Source organism: Polypterus senegalus, chromosome 17 (genome assembly GCF_016835505.1).
Source record: "Polypterus senegalus isolate Bchr_013 chromosome 17, ASM1683550v1, whole genome shotgun sequence".
NCBI classification, from domain to species: domain Eukaryota; kingdom Metazoa; phylum Chordata; class Cladistia; order Polypteriformes; family Polypteridae; genus Polypterus; species Polypterus senegalus.
In genome coordinates this window covers 65,966,615-65,981,501 of record NC_053170.1, presented here as the reverse complement: position 1 = coordinate 65,981,501, position 14,887 = coordinate 65,966,615, and the positions used below count along the sequence as shown (strand labels likewise).

The 14,887-nt window shown below is 39.6% G+C and overlaps 1 long non-coding RNA gene across 2 annotated transcripts in view; it reads right to left on the bottom strand.

Annotated features, from left to right (window-relative positions):
- Positions 1-5,356: 5,356 nt before the first annotated feature.
- LOC120517961 overlaps positions 5,357-14,887 on the bottom strand; it is a 53,231-nt gene continuing 43,700 nt past the window's right edge. For both annotated transcript variants that reach the window (XR_005631151.1, XR_005631149.1), the window contains exon 3: positions 5,357-5,470. This is a non-coding gene — a long non-coding RNA (uncharacterized LOC120517961). The remainder of the gene's footprint in view (positions 5,471-14,887) is intronic.

Below are 14,887 nucleotides of genomic sequence, written 5' to 3'. Positions count from 1 at the left end.
GTTTATTTATTTATTTATTTGCTTGTTTGTTTGTTTGTTTATCTCGTCTAGATTACTGTAATGTGCTTCTTTGTGAAATTAGCCAGTCCTCCATTGCTCGCCTACAGCTGGTGCAAAATGCCACTGCTTGATTTTTAACTGGCTTCGCTTCACTGGCTTCCAGTTTGAATCAATTTTAAGATCCTTGTATGTGTTTTTAAATCCTTTAATGGTTGTGCCCCATTTTATTTGTCGGAACTGCTGCACCCTTATATATCGTCTCGCCCTCTCAGGTCAGCAGACCAGATGCTTTTATGTGTTGCTAAGACACGATGCAAACTCTGAGGTGATCTGCCTTTTTCGGTTGCAGCTCCAAAACTCTGGAATTATTTGCCGTTGCACGTTAAGCAGGCTCATTCACTTGCTCTCTTTAAATCTTATTTAAAAACACACTTTTACTCCATGGCCTTTAACCCAGTATGATATGTTGACTATCTGTGTACTTTTTATTATGAATCTCTTCAGTTCTTCTGTGTTTATGTGTTTCTGCTTATTTTACCCTTTGGTTACTGTTTGTCTGATATGTTGGGTTTTTATTGTACAGCACTTTGGTCAGCCTTGATGTTGTTTTAAAGTGCTTTATAAATAAATTAATAAATTAATGTGTCTAATATTAAAAGTTCTGTGTGTGAAGAAATAGTATTTTAGATTTGTATGAAATGGATTTCTTAACCAACTTCTAGTTGTACCTACATGTCCACAGTGAGTTTATTTTAATGTAATATCTGTTATCTGCCTCCTTCATAATTTAAATACATCGCTATTGTGTTTTTCACATTGTCCATTTGTGCAGTCTAAATAAAGATTTGCTCCTTTGTTCTGTCCTCCTTGCTCATACCTTACATTGTTAGTATAGAAGTTATTTTCTGGGCTGTTACCTCCATGGTAGTATTTATAAACACATTTAAATTTTAAATACCAATGTCAAATGTTTGTGAGAAAATATTCATTGGGCAAAGTGACAACAACTGAATGGGAGTTTATCCAACTTTCCAGTGTTTCATTTTCCAAACAAAATTATAAAATAATTTTTTATTACACATCCAGTGAAATTTCATTCCTGTTTGAAGGCATTTTTATGCATTTATTTTCATGCTGCAGTGTGCAATGTTTTCCATTCCAATTATATCTCAATTAAAATCCTCCACCTGCGTCCTTGACCCAGTACCAACAAGGTTTTTCAAAGAAGTATCAGGCGTGCTAATTAATAATGTTCTGGACATAGTAAATTCGTCATTAGATACGGGAGTCTTCCCAGACTGTCTTAAGACTGCTGTAGTTAAACCCCTTCTTAAGAAACATAATCTTGACCCCTCGGCTCTTGAAAATTTTAGACCCATCTCTAACCTGCCTTTCTTAAGTAAAGTTCTGGAGAAGGCAGCCATTATGCAGTTAAATGACCACCTAAATAAACATGCTATTCTTGATAAATTTCAGTCGGGTTTTAGAACAAATCACAGCACAGAAACTGCACTTGTTAAAGTAGTAAATGATTTGCGAGTGAACACAGACTGAGACCATTTATCTGTTCTCATCCTCTTAGATCTGAGTGCTGCATTTGACACCATTGATCATAATATTCTTAGAAATCGCCTTAGTCAATGGGTGGTCTTCTCTGGCAGTGTCTTGAATTGGTTTGAATCCTACCTGACAGGGAGAAAATATTTTGTTAGTTGTGGTAATTACAACACGAAGACACATGATATCCGATATGGTGTTCAACAAGGCTCTAGCCGGGGTCCGCTGTTATTCTCAATCTACATGCTTCCGTTAGGTCAGATTATCTCAGGACACAACGTGAGCTACCACAGCTAAGCTGATGACACACAGCTGTACTTATCAATAGCACCTGATGACTCCGATTCTCTTGATTCACTAACACAATGTCTGACTTGTATCTCAGAATGGATGAATAGTAACTTTCTCAAGTTAAAAAAAGAGAAAACTGAAATCTTAGTGATTAGCAATAATGGATACAATTAGAAATAAACTGGCTACATTAGGATTAAAAGTCAAGACGGAGGTAAAAAGCTTAGGGGTAATTGTTGACTGTAATCTGAATTTTAAATCGCATATTAATCAGATCACTAGGACAGCATTTTTTCACTTAAGAAACATAAGTAAAGTTAGACCTCTTATATCATTGAAAGATGCTGAGAAATTAGTTCACGCATTTGTTTTCAGTCGACTAGATTACAATACAATACAATACAATACAGTTTATTTTTGTATAGCCCAAAATCACACAGGAAGTGCCGCAATGGGCTTTAAAAGGCCCTGCCTTTTGACAGCCCCCCAGCCTTGACTCTCTGAGAAGACAAGGAAAACTCCCAATAAAACCTTGTAGGGAAAAATGGAAGAAACCTCGGGAAAGGCAGTTCAAAGAGAGACCCCTTTCCTGGTAGGTTGGGCGTGCAGTGGGTGTCAAAAGTAGGGGGTCAATACAATACAATACACAGAACAGAACAATTCCTTAATACAGCATAATAATAAAAATTTTAGAAGTACGGTTTAACAGTAGATGATATGACATAATTAGGTTTGGATATTTTTAGAGTCCTGGAGACCTCATCCATCTAGCTGCCTCCCCATTTGGCCATGCCACGGCTGAAACGTTGCTCCGATGGAAGGACCCGTCTTTCCCATGATTCCTGTGATCCTCCATCAGGGGTGACTTTACCATAGGCAGGCAAACAACTTGTCAGGTGAGCCGTGGCACCAATTGCCACATTTGGGTACCGAGAAAAGAAACAGAATAGGTGAGGGTTAGTATTCTATTATAATTATCATGTTACTTATGTTTTAGTGCTAATGACTAACAACAGAGATGCAGTATGTACAGTTAATCAGCAAATTAGTCAGAAAATAGATTACTGTAACGCACTCCTCTCAGGACTACCCAAAAAAGACATAAATCGTTTGCAACTAGTGCAGAATGCAGCTGATAGAATCCTAACTAGGAAAAGAAAATCCGAACACATTACTCCAGTTTTGATGTCACTACACTGGTTACCTGTGTCATTCAGGATTGACTTTAAAATTCTGCTTATGGTTTATAAAGCCTTAAATAATCTTGCCCCATCTTATATATCGGAATGTCTGACACGTTATATTCCAAATCGTAACCTTAGATCCTCAAATGAGTGTCTCCTTAGAATTCCAAGAACAAAACTTAAAAGAAGTGGTGAGGCGGCCTTCTGCTGTTATGCACCTAAAATCTGGAATAGCCTGCCAATAGAAATTCGCCAGGCTAATACAGTAGACCACTTTAAAACACTGCTGAAAACACATTACTTTAACATGGCCTTTTTATAACTTCACTTTAACTTAATCCTGATACTCTGTATATTCAATTTCCTCATAATAATTACTCATGGTGGCTCTAAAATCCGTAATGACCCCTACTCTCTTTTTCTGTTTCTTTTTCCGGTTTCTTTGTGGTGGTGGCCTGTGCCACCTCCACCTACTCAAAGCTTCATGATGCTCCAACAATGATGGGTGGATTAAAAGGCGGAAGTCTACGTGACCATCATCATCAAGTCCTTCCGTGAGAACCCTAAATCCAAAGAGGACTGTTTCATTTATGTTAGGTAGAATGCCCAGAGAGGACTAGGCGGTCTCATGGTCTGGAATCCCTACAGATTTTATTTTTTTCTCCAGCCATCTGGAGTTTTATTTTTTGTTTTTTCTGTCCCCCCTGGCCATTGGACCTTACTCTTATTCGATGTTAATTAATGTTGATTTATTTTGTTTTTCTTATTGTATCTTTTATTTTTCTAATCTTTATTATGTAAAGCACTTTGAGCTACTGTTTGTATGAAAATGTTGTATATAAATAAATGTTTTTGTTGTTGTTATTCCAAAAAAATACTTTTAAAACCCAAAAAAAGTCTTTACTGAGTTTTGCAGATAGTTGCAGTGTTGTTAAACTGTATGCAAATCAAAATTTGCCTGTTTTGCTCATCACAAGTTGGAAGAAAAGCTTGAAACCACAGTAGCATTTCAGAGCAAGGGCTGATAGCCAGTACACAAGAATCATCAACGGAAGGATTGCAAGGAGGCTGTGGGTTATTCTTCCTTCCTGAGGAGCGAGAGGGAGACATTTATTAAGTGGTATTTTTTGTCCCATCACAATTAATATTCTCTCAAACTCAGCTGTTTAGTTGCAAAGACCAACTCTGGATGGGGTGTCAGCCCATCACAGGTACACTCATGCCAATGCCTACAATCTTTGTAATTTTTGAAAATCAGATTTCTTTGGTTTACAGTAGTGCTGATGTTGGTGAGTCTGTGTTGTGTTTGCTTGGTTAAGGGGTGTCCCACTCAATGTCTATACAGACATCTGTTTCTTTTGTCTGATCATTCTAATTTGGAATCACAAGGAATCTAGCACTGACACCATGCAGGAACCAAGTCTCAATTGAACACTAGTCCATCACAGGACAGGTGCATTTTCAGTTTTACTTTCTCTCATAATGAGCCAATTAAGAGTAGACAAAAGAATATATAATGTATACATTTGGGTGGGGAAACTGGAGTACCCAGGTTAAAACCTACCTAAAGACTGGGAGAACATGCAAACTCTACATGTGTTATTTAGTATCTCTGCTGTTATTCATTTCCAGAGTTCTGTTACTCATTGGATGTGAACCCAGGGCCATGGAGCCTTCAGGACTAATCTCGCCTGTGATTTAAACCTCTTGCTTATTCACTCCTGGGGAGTTGAATTTTCCCACAATGTTTATGTAGGGTTCCTCTAGAAATTTCAGTTTCCTCCCACATTCTAAACCTAACCATTATGGTTTACGATTGGTTATAAATTGCTCTGGCTTGATTCAGCCTAGAACTGATTGTGGGTATACCCTGTAACTGAGTGGCATTGTGACTATGACTAATGTTACCTAGGAAAGCCTAAATTATCTGCCACTAGTGATGTGTGAGACAGGCAAGTCCTGACCCATATATAGTTTTGCAAAACTTATTAATTTATTTATTTAATTAATTTTGCAGATTATTTAACAATTGTTAAATTTGAAGGAAAGCAGATAGATTAAACTTTATTTGACCCCAGTGAGAAATATGGCTTTTTATGGAAACTCGATAGATAGATAGATAGATAGATAGATAGATAGATAGATAGATAGATAGATAGATAGATAGATAGATAAAACAGAGAAAATGGATCAATATTTGGCACTGACGAGTAGACTTTTGACACTGAAACGTGGTCAAAAATTTCAAAAAATACATTTGACAATTGAATCGGTCCTTCAGGGTACCTTTATTGAAACAAAAAAAAAATGGAACTGAGCTGGCAGGAAGTGAGAGATGGAAATGACATCTTCATCGGGGGACAGGGATGACGTCATCATAGGATGCCGGAAGTGAAGTCATCGATGTGCGGCATGAAGTGAGGACATCTTCTGTTTTTCTGTTGAAAGAAGAGAAAATGCATTAATAGTTTGTTCCAATCCCTGATCTTTTGTACTTTCACACTTGTTGAACCCTTTGGCTGCCCCTTAAGTGCACGTGCCTGATACTGTAGATAGATAGATAGATAGATAGATAGATAGATAGATAGATAGATAGATAGATAGATAGATAGATAGATAGACATCCACACACTATTGTCTGAACACACACCACAATGACTAAAAAGGAAGACATTTTCAAAAGAAAGTAAACTTCTGACTTTCCAGTCATAGTCCCTGTGCGCCATTATGCAGGTGTATTGCTCCCCCCTTAGTGTTCCTTGACACACTTCTGGAGAATGATATGTTGGCTGAAAGTCTCAGTGTTAGTGAGTCAGAGAGTGGATGTGCAGCATTGTTTATGATTGTTCACTAAAGAGCTTTTTGGGGGTTTTAATGTTTTCTTGTTGGGTGATAAAACAAGGAATATTGCTCCTTAAAGCCTGGAAAGTAGAAGATTGCCACTGCAAACCCTCTGTTACCTAGTAATCGCTTTATCCTAGTTGAGGATATGCACACTATCAATGATTTATTTTTCCACAAAAAATATTAGTTGAAACACTGACAGGAAGACACAGGTGAAATTAATACACAAAACACTTTCAGACAGGCACTAAAACACCCTTTCTTTTTGTGTGAATGCCACATATTTCGCTGGAAAGGAAACACAATTCATTAAACAAAACACTCAGTTTCACTGTAAATAATGTTCCCTTTGAATCATTTCATTCATCACTATCTACCACCTTGCTTAAAGACAAACATACCTTTATAAATGAATGGAAGGAGAATTTATTCTTCCAAACCATTTCAAGTGACTCATGTTTATCTTATAAAAGGCCTTGATGCCTTCATCTTGTTGGGTCAGCCAGAATTTTTCCAAGTGCAAAGCACATAAACAGGATGCTAGAGAGCTCTGCACATTTTTTTTGCTTTGCATTACCTTCTGTCAATCAACCCTATTATTGCACAACAGACTCCATCATTTAAAGTTCCTCTTTCATCCTAAACTGGTTTGATCAATGTTGAATGGGTGTCAAGTTCATTAAACAGTCTGCTACGGGCAGAGCCCATGTAATTATGTGGACATTGAGACAGACTGGTGCCTTGGTCATGTATCCCATTAGCTGAAATAAAATGAAAACTGTAGCTCATCAAACTGGGATTTAGGTATCTCTGTTCTTCATTTTCAAAGTTCCATTATTAGTCGGATGTTCCTTTGCACCAGATGCTGCTGGTTTAGACCACAATGCCCCATGATACTAAATCAGATTACGAGGGTTTGAATTAGAGGGTTTTTGGTTATGGAATGTTATGCTATCCTTTTGGAAAGTGGATGGTCAAAAAATATCAAAAAATTGAAAATAAAAAAAAAGAATCAGAAATCGTACAATAAAAGCTGAAACCTGGCCAGCCTACTCCTGGCCCCCATTAAAACATCACTCAACAGAGCCCATAAATATAAGGATCTGTCTCCCATGATCACTCAGCCCCGACTTGACATGCTCTTTCTGACTGACGTCCAAAATAACTGTTATGTAGAAAGAGCAAGCGCGCAGAATGAAACAAACAAGCTTGTACTTGTAATGCCTCCGGAAAACATCCAGCACAGACTGGGGAGTTCCCAGGTGAATTTTAAAGTTTATGTTAGGAGACATCAGCATGGAAATATTTGGCACAGGTAATCACCGTACCCAGATATTACGTCTTTTAAAAAAATGGAACAAAGCCTCTGGTGCAGGTTAATAGAAAAAATATAAAGGCTTCTGCCTAAAACATGTTAATTAACTTTGGAATAAATCATTTCTGTTGGATAAATAAAGTGATTACAAATGAATTTAGTGATTTCTATTCCCAAGACAGAGGACACAAAAGTTAATACTGTCACCTGGCATATCAAAAATTCTGGGTTAAAACCTCAGCCTGGGCACTGCCCATGTGATGTATGCACACCTCCCCTTGGCTCATGTGGGTTTTCTTCTGCAGATTCCCTGAAGATTAAGGTGATTGGCATCTCTTTAAAGGCCAGCTGTGAGCAAGTGGGTCTTGTGATGGCTTGGCATATCATGCTGGACTGATTCTCACCATTTTCTGGCATGTTTTTGTCCCCCATTACTCTATATTACAATAAGTGGGTTAAGAAAATAAATTCAATAAACAAATTTAACTTAGAGACTATACATGCTGCTGGCTTACCAGTTCAGGGACGTGTATTTAAGCCCCACCCCATTCAGTGCCTTGATGGATTCTGCACATTCTCTCATGCCTAAATGATTTCTTTACCATAATACAAAGTTTAATTTCACTGGCATTTCTATATAAATCCAAGGTAACTTTATGAAAGAAAGTTCCAAGCTAAAGGCAGGCACCTTGTTCAGGGTTTGGCACTGCCTTGGACTTAGTAAACCAGCATTGGCTGATCATAAATGAATAGATGGATGAACAAAGGTTTTCAACTTGCATGTTTCACAGGTAAAGGATTTTCAGCCTTCAGCAAGTCTCCTTATTTCCCTATTCAGTAGTTCACAAACAGCTTTGGTGACAGAATGAGTGATATAAGCAAGAACCTCAGAGACAAAACTAAATGATTCAAATCCACCTACCTTACTATGCCTCATCACTCTAAATCCTTACTAAACCAACTGTAGAGAGGCAGTGGAGTAATAGCCTATGGCAGCAGCCTATAGCAGGATTTGGTGGTGCATGTTGGGGTCCACATTAAAAACAAACTGGACCGGTCTCATAACACAGAGGAACTGCAGTATGTAAAAAAGGACAGAACAGGTGCTTTATTCTTTAGGGACTGTGCTCCTTTAATGTGAGTAGTGATATCCTTCATATCTTCTTTAACTCTGTAGTGATCTGTGAGATTTTCTATGCTGTGCTGGGGTGTTAACATCACTTCAAGAGAGGCCCATCGAATCAACAAATTAATTAAAAGGGCTGGCACATTTATAGGACACATCATGTAAGTCGTAGCAAAAGAGAGAATTAAAAAAATCTGAGTGCCATTATGAACAATGCTGCCCCTCTGTAACACACTAACACTGAGGACTTTCAGCCATTTTTTGTCTTTATTTTTAGTCATTGTGGTTTGTGTTCAGACAATAGTGTGTCTATCTATCTATGTATCTATCTATCTATTGAGCTTCTGTAAAAAGCCAAAGTTCTCACTCCTTTATACCAACAGCAATACATCAGCATGAAGTACACTGGGACTGTAACTGCCAAGTCAGAAGTTTACTTACTTTTTTTTTTCTTCTAAAATTTCTTCCTTTTTGGTGTTTCTGGTGTGTGTTCAGACCATAGTGTGTATATACATATACGTATACTGTATTTATTAATCTATCTTTTAATTAGCAGAAGTGTGTCAAGAAGTGCTACCGGGGATCCTTTAAACCAACAGCAATATGCCTGCATTATGCCTCACTGTGACTGTGACAGCTATTTAAACTTTAGCCGGTATGAAGTTTTTCTTTGTTTTTAGTTTTCTTTCCTTTTAGTCATTCTGGTGTGCATCTGAGAAGAAGTTGCTGTTTGTTATAATATGTTTATTTATTGAGCTTCTGTGAAAAACTACATATCCCCCGGTTACAAATACAGTAAAGTTATCTATCTATCTATCTATCTATCTATCTATCTATCTATCTATCTATCTATCTATCTATCTATCTATCTATCTATCTATCTATCTATCTATCTATCTATCTATCTATCTATCTATCTATCTATCTATCAGTGAAGGCAGGTCATCTTTTTATGAATCTGACTCAAATTGAACAAATGTCAAAAGTAAGCCCACCCCTTAATATTTTTAATTTGAAACCCTGAGTCTGTCCTAGAAACATCTCAGCTGCTCCTCTTTTCCATCCTTCATACCTGGAAGGTGTTGTGCTTTCATTTTGTGCATGTACAGTAACACCCTTCCTCCATCTCCCTGCATTATTCTCTTTGATCCCAGTGGCCTCATCCTTGCTTCTTACGTCTGTTAGGCTATGTGAGACCCCATGCAGACATCAGTTTTCATCTCCTTCATAGGATTTGCCTCTTGCAAATTATCATATGTGTTTTAATCTTTTCCTTGCTAGCAGACAAATTCCCCCCCTGCCTCTGCCAAAGGCACCGAAAATGACTCCATCACCTTAATCTTCCTTTTCACGATTGTCTAACAATTAATAGCACATTCATGATTTTCTGTCTGCTTGCCAAATCCATATTTGTGATGCTGCACTGGAGGAATAACAATTTGGACGGCATCACCTTGTCATAAAGACAAGAATGTACTTCACAGAAAAAAATTCAAAGTTCTTTGAAACACAATGATTTAGAAAGGGAGCTGGAGAGCACATATTTTGTTATGAAAGGAAAATTAATTACTACAAAAAAGAAATAGAAAACAAAAGAGGGCAAAAAGTGATTTCAGTAAGCAGTTGGGTGCTGAACAGCTCCAGCAGGATTTAACTGAGGTTAGCTTACATACTTTCATAAATCCAACTTTAGGAATTCTGTTAATCGCCTCTACATATCTCAAGCACTATGTGAAATTCAGAGAGCTTGGAGAGGCACATCCACTGTCAGTTTTATGTGCATTTTATTGCTTGTAGTCATTAGGTTGCACTATATGTGACCTCAACAGCAAGAAAAAAGAAGTTTTAAAAATGTATGTTTTCTTAGGGAAAATTGATGTTTTTAATAGAGGACAAGACCCTTTAAAAAGTAGGGTTTCTGTTAGAAAGTAATAAAAAAAGGGATCTTTTGCATTTACTGTTTGATGATTATGATAATTTAATTAAGATATTTGTTTGGTGTGTTAGCAATTTTTTTTTATTTGTTAATCTTTTTGGGTCCATTCATTTCCAAACAATCCGTCGTTAATTAATCTCAGGCAAAGTGCTTCAGCTTTATAAAACTGCTGTTATGTGTGTAAGTAGACAGCATAATCATCAGTGTTAACTCTTACAGAGACAAAACAACCCTTGCAAGTGCATATATAGAAAGAGATGATCCATATAAATCGTTAAGAGCAATAGCAGATATGGAACTTCAGATGCGTTGGTTTGTGTTAATTTACATCATTTATAATGTCTAGGCATGAAAGTAACATATTATAAGTTCATTACAGGGCACAGTCATCCACACACCCTCATACATCCCATTAAGTGTAGTAAATCCATCTATTTTCATGCCTTTGGTCTGTAGAAAGAGACTGAAGTCCAATGAGAAGACATACAAAAACACAACAAAAGCATGCAAGCTCCACACAAAAGGAAACTCATCCAAAAATGGAATGAAGCTTAATGAGGTTCCAAGACCATCATGTTACCAATCTCAACGTTTGTACTAGTCAACTGTATCAGTGTGACTTGCAGCTGTGGGAGGTGGGCTTCTGTTAAGCAAAAGATCACAGTGGTCAGACCCAATCAAAGTCCTCTAATATAAGGAGGAGTTTAAAGAAAATATATGGCAGAAGTCATGAGGTAAGTAATGGGAAAAAGTGAGAGATATAGTTAGCCACATTTACATTGTGCTATTGTTAGATTTCAGTCAGGGTTTGTTCCCTGTCTTATGTTTTATTGTTATATTTTTGGCATTTTTAATTTTTTTTTGTTTTAATGTATTTTTGTAAAAGTGTAATGCTTATTTATTTCTGACTATCCATACCTATTGACTGGGTATAAAAAAGCAGGTGTTAACTGTCTTTTGGAAATTCAACAAGGCAAAACACAACACAAGATATGACAAAAAATTGTGCTCTTATCCAAAGCTGTAATCTAGTGAGATAATTAAACTGTTATCCAAATTATAATGTTGCAGTTGTGCCTGTGGTCTTAAATAAGATCACAGTTTGGCTTGTACAAAACTTTGTGCACACTGAAGGTGTCCTACCATCAGCTCCAGCACACTCCTGCTGCTCGAATTGCATCCCCATTATCCATGGTGGTCTTTAGGTTTCCTTCCTCCCATTACTACCCATCAGTCCAATGTGCCATAGAGCCTTTATTTTATGTCAAACTAACAGCAATGCGCAGGCAGAAAATGAATTGACACCAATGTGTTATTGTGTGTGTGAATTGACACCAATGTGTTATTGTGTGTGTATGTGTTTACTCTTTGATGGACTGGTGCCCCTTACTGTTGTTTTTTTTGTGCTTTGCATCCTATGTTTGCTGGGATAGGCTCCAACTGCCCTGTGACCCTGTCCTGTAAAAGTGGGTTAAGAAAATAGATGGATGGATTGATCTATTGAGTTACATTTGCTTAAAGGATACATTCCTTGTGTTCTGTAGGTGAAACCTCAAGAGGCTTGGCCACCATTACGTTACTGCTGAGGAATTGCCTTCAGACTCTGTATTTCAGGATGGGGAGAGAGTCCCTCAGAGGTTCATTGTTGCTGGTGGAGAAAGGTGCATAACAATAAGTATGGTTGTTGAATTGTCTGGTGTTCTGTGATTTTCTGGTTGTTGCTGTTGGATTTAAGATTTAGACTTTCTTGTACTGAGTTTTGAATTTTTTAAATCAATGGCCCATTTTGGTCCTATACAGGCTTGAAAGCCTCCCCCTTTAGTTTGGAGTCTGGCTGCCCAGGGTAAGGTCTGTTTCTGAGGCTGACCACTAAAGACTTAGTCAGATTTTCATTTGTTCTGAGACCTATTTGCTATTTTGTACTGTTGCATCACAGCAACTAAACTATAATGTCTCTTACATAAATAATCCATAAATAAAAGAACAGAAAGCAAAGTAGGTAAAAGGAGAAAAAATCAAGTAAAAATAATATAAAGAGAATCAGGATCACTACCTTGTAACGGCCAACCCCTTCACTCAGACCGGCAACTACACAACCGAGACTATTGACTCGGCTAACCTCAGGATTCTCCAGATAATAAGACGCCCTACTCCTTACAAACAGTCCTTTTTCCCCAAACAACGAAATAACAGGCAATGCAAATCAGAGATGTAAAATCAAATGCAGATATATTGAAAGTGAACGAATATACATATACAAGGTGCCACACACGTGCGCATGGGAAACAGCTGAAGGGCCTAAACACTAGTAATTCTACGCCAGGCCAGGGGGCGTCGGAGTGTACTGACTATCTCTCTCAGTCCCTTACAGACCTTTCCTGGGAAATCCCGCCTGTTGCTGGCCCCAAGGATGATGTCACTTCTGGGCACAAGGACACCACTCCCATTTCATGCACCAATGACATCATTCCCCTTTCAGGCCTTTAAAACTACCATCTTGCCTCAGTACAGGCAGTTCTGTTCTGGAGTCTGACCTAAGCACATTGTGCTACTAAAAAGCAAGTTTGCAGCTGAGAAATATTTTACTGGTGGCTGCCCCAACTCTTTATGATGTCTCCGACTCATTCTTGTTACAGTGGCGTAGTCGACAGGATGAGACTTTCCCAGAAGAAACCGGGAAGGAACTGTGGATATACTCAGGTAGGAGAGTACTAGGGCCATGTTTCCGGGTGGGGGGCGTGCTCAGTGGTCTGAAGCAACATGGTGCAGACTTTGCTCGCACCAAGGGAAAATGAGCCCCTAATCCTACACAGGGAGAATGTGGAGGAGACCCACCAATATGGGCTGGTTCCTGGGAGGAAAACGAAAAGGGCTTATTATGTTCTCTCAGAGGAGAGGACTGAGCCATCCGTTGGGACCAAGGTCCCAGAGACATATCGGCTATCCCCAGACCAGCAGGTAAAAAACTTACAAAATTGGGAATGCGATCCGGAGATATCATCCAGCAAGCTTATGTTCTCTAGGAGCTAGTGGCTCAATCGCTGAAGCCATTTGAATTAAACACTTTACAAATTGTGCAGCAGGTGGCCTGCTTTATTCTAATTAAAGGTCTTTCCACTAATTTTGCACAGCCGGTCTGGGAAGACTTTCATTCTCTGGACAAATTAATAACACAAGTAAGAACAACTAAGCCAGCCTTACAATCTGTGAGAGCAGAATGGTCCTCTAGTGGACTCCGTAGGGATTATGTCCCACTGTATAAGTCCCTTCCTTATAAACCGAAGTCTGACCCGATGTCCCCGGGGCGTGGGGTGGGCTGCTCACGCGGGAGCGTGAAGGAATGTGGGTGGAAGGGGGGACGACGGTTATATGCACTTACAAATCCCCTGGCTACTGGTCATATGGGAGTAGTAATTATAAATGGATTTCGAGTTACAGCCCTTCTTGACTCCAGCAGCAACATCTCTATTGTTGATTGCCGTTACATACTACCGCGACAGGGGACGAGGGAAAAGACCAGTATCCAGTGAATACATGGGAAAACAAGTGTATATAAAACTGCCCTGTGTGTTATAAGCTTTGAAGGGTTAGTAAAAAAGTTCTCCGTGGTGGTCCACCCACACCCACCTTCTCCTGTGATCCTAGGGCGGGACTGGTCTGACAGTAAATGCGGGGTGCTGATAACTACTCCTCTTATCCCTGTAGACGTAGTCATGGAAGGGGCTAACCCGACTCAGGCTGTTTCCACACTGTGTAACCAGCCGAAGGAGAGAGGTAAGGAGGGCTGCAAAGAGGATGGGGAGGCTCCTGGGCTGTCGCACTTAAACATGTCATCAACCCGGGCCTCGACGAGTCGGGAGGACCCCCTGCCCCTTGAGGTCTGACTGGACCCTCTCTCCGAAATGCATTTCCAATTCAAAAAAACACCTCTGTCTTTCAACAAGGAGCAATGGAATGATGACTCCCTCAAATTTGCAAAAAATGCAGTCGTGCTTGTCAATGGTCAATGTACTCATCAGCCCATGCCACGCGGCCCTCACTTTGTACTAGACAACGATCTGTTATATTGAATAGCTAAACATGAGGGCGGGGTGCGGAAGCTGTTGCTAATCCCACAAACCTACCAGCGGCAAGTTTGTGAGTTGGTGCACACCCACCTCCTGGGAGGCCATTTAGGCACTTGTCAGGGATGCCAGGGGTGACAACCCGGCCGGGACGCCCTGAAGGACCGAAAGAGGGTCTATGCCTGCCCTGGATCACGTGGGGGCCGCCACCCTGGTTGCTTTGGGGGCCACGGGTAGAGGGCTGGGAAGCCCAACCCTGTAGGGGCCCGTGGTCACCGCCAGGGGGCTCCCCGATGCCTTTGGAGCCCTGGACCTCAGCACTTCTGCCACACCAGGTGCTGGGGGGAAGAGAAGAAGGGACACCTGGAGAGCTTCCGGGAGTACAGCCTGCACTTTCACCACACAGGGTTTGTGTGCACCTGACTTTTGTAAATATTGTAAATAAACGTGTGGTGGTGACTTTGCAACATGTCTGAATGTCTGTGTTCGGGACATTTCCACACACCGAAAAGACTCTAGAGCAGATTAAGCTCTGATTTTATTGGCCGGGAATTAATGAGGAGGTTCGCT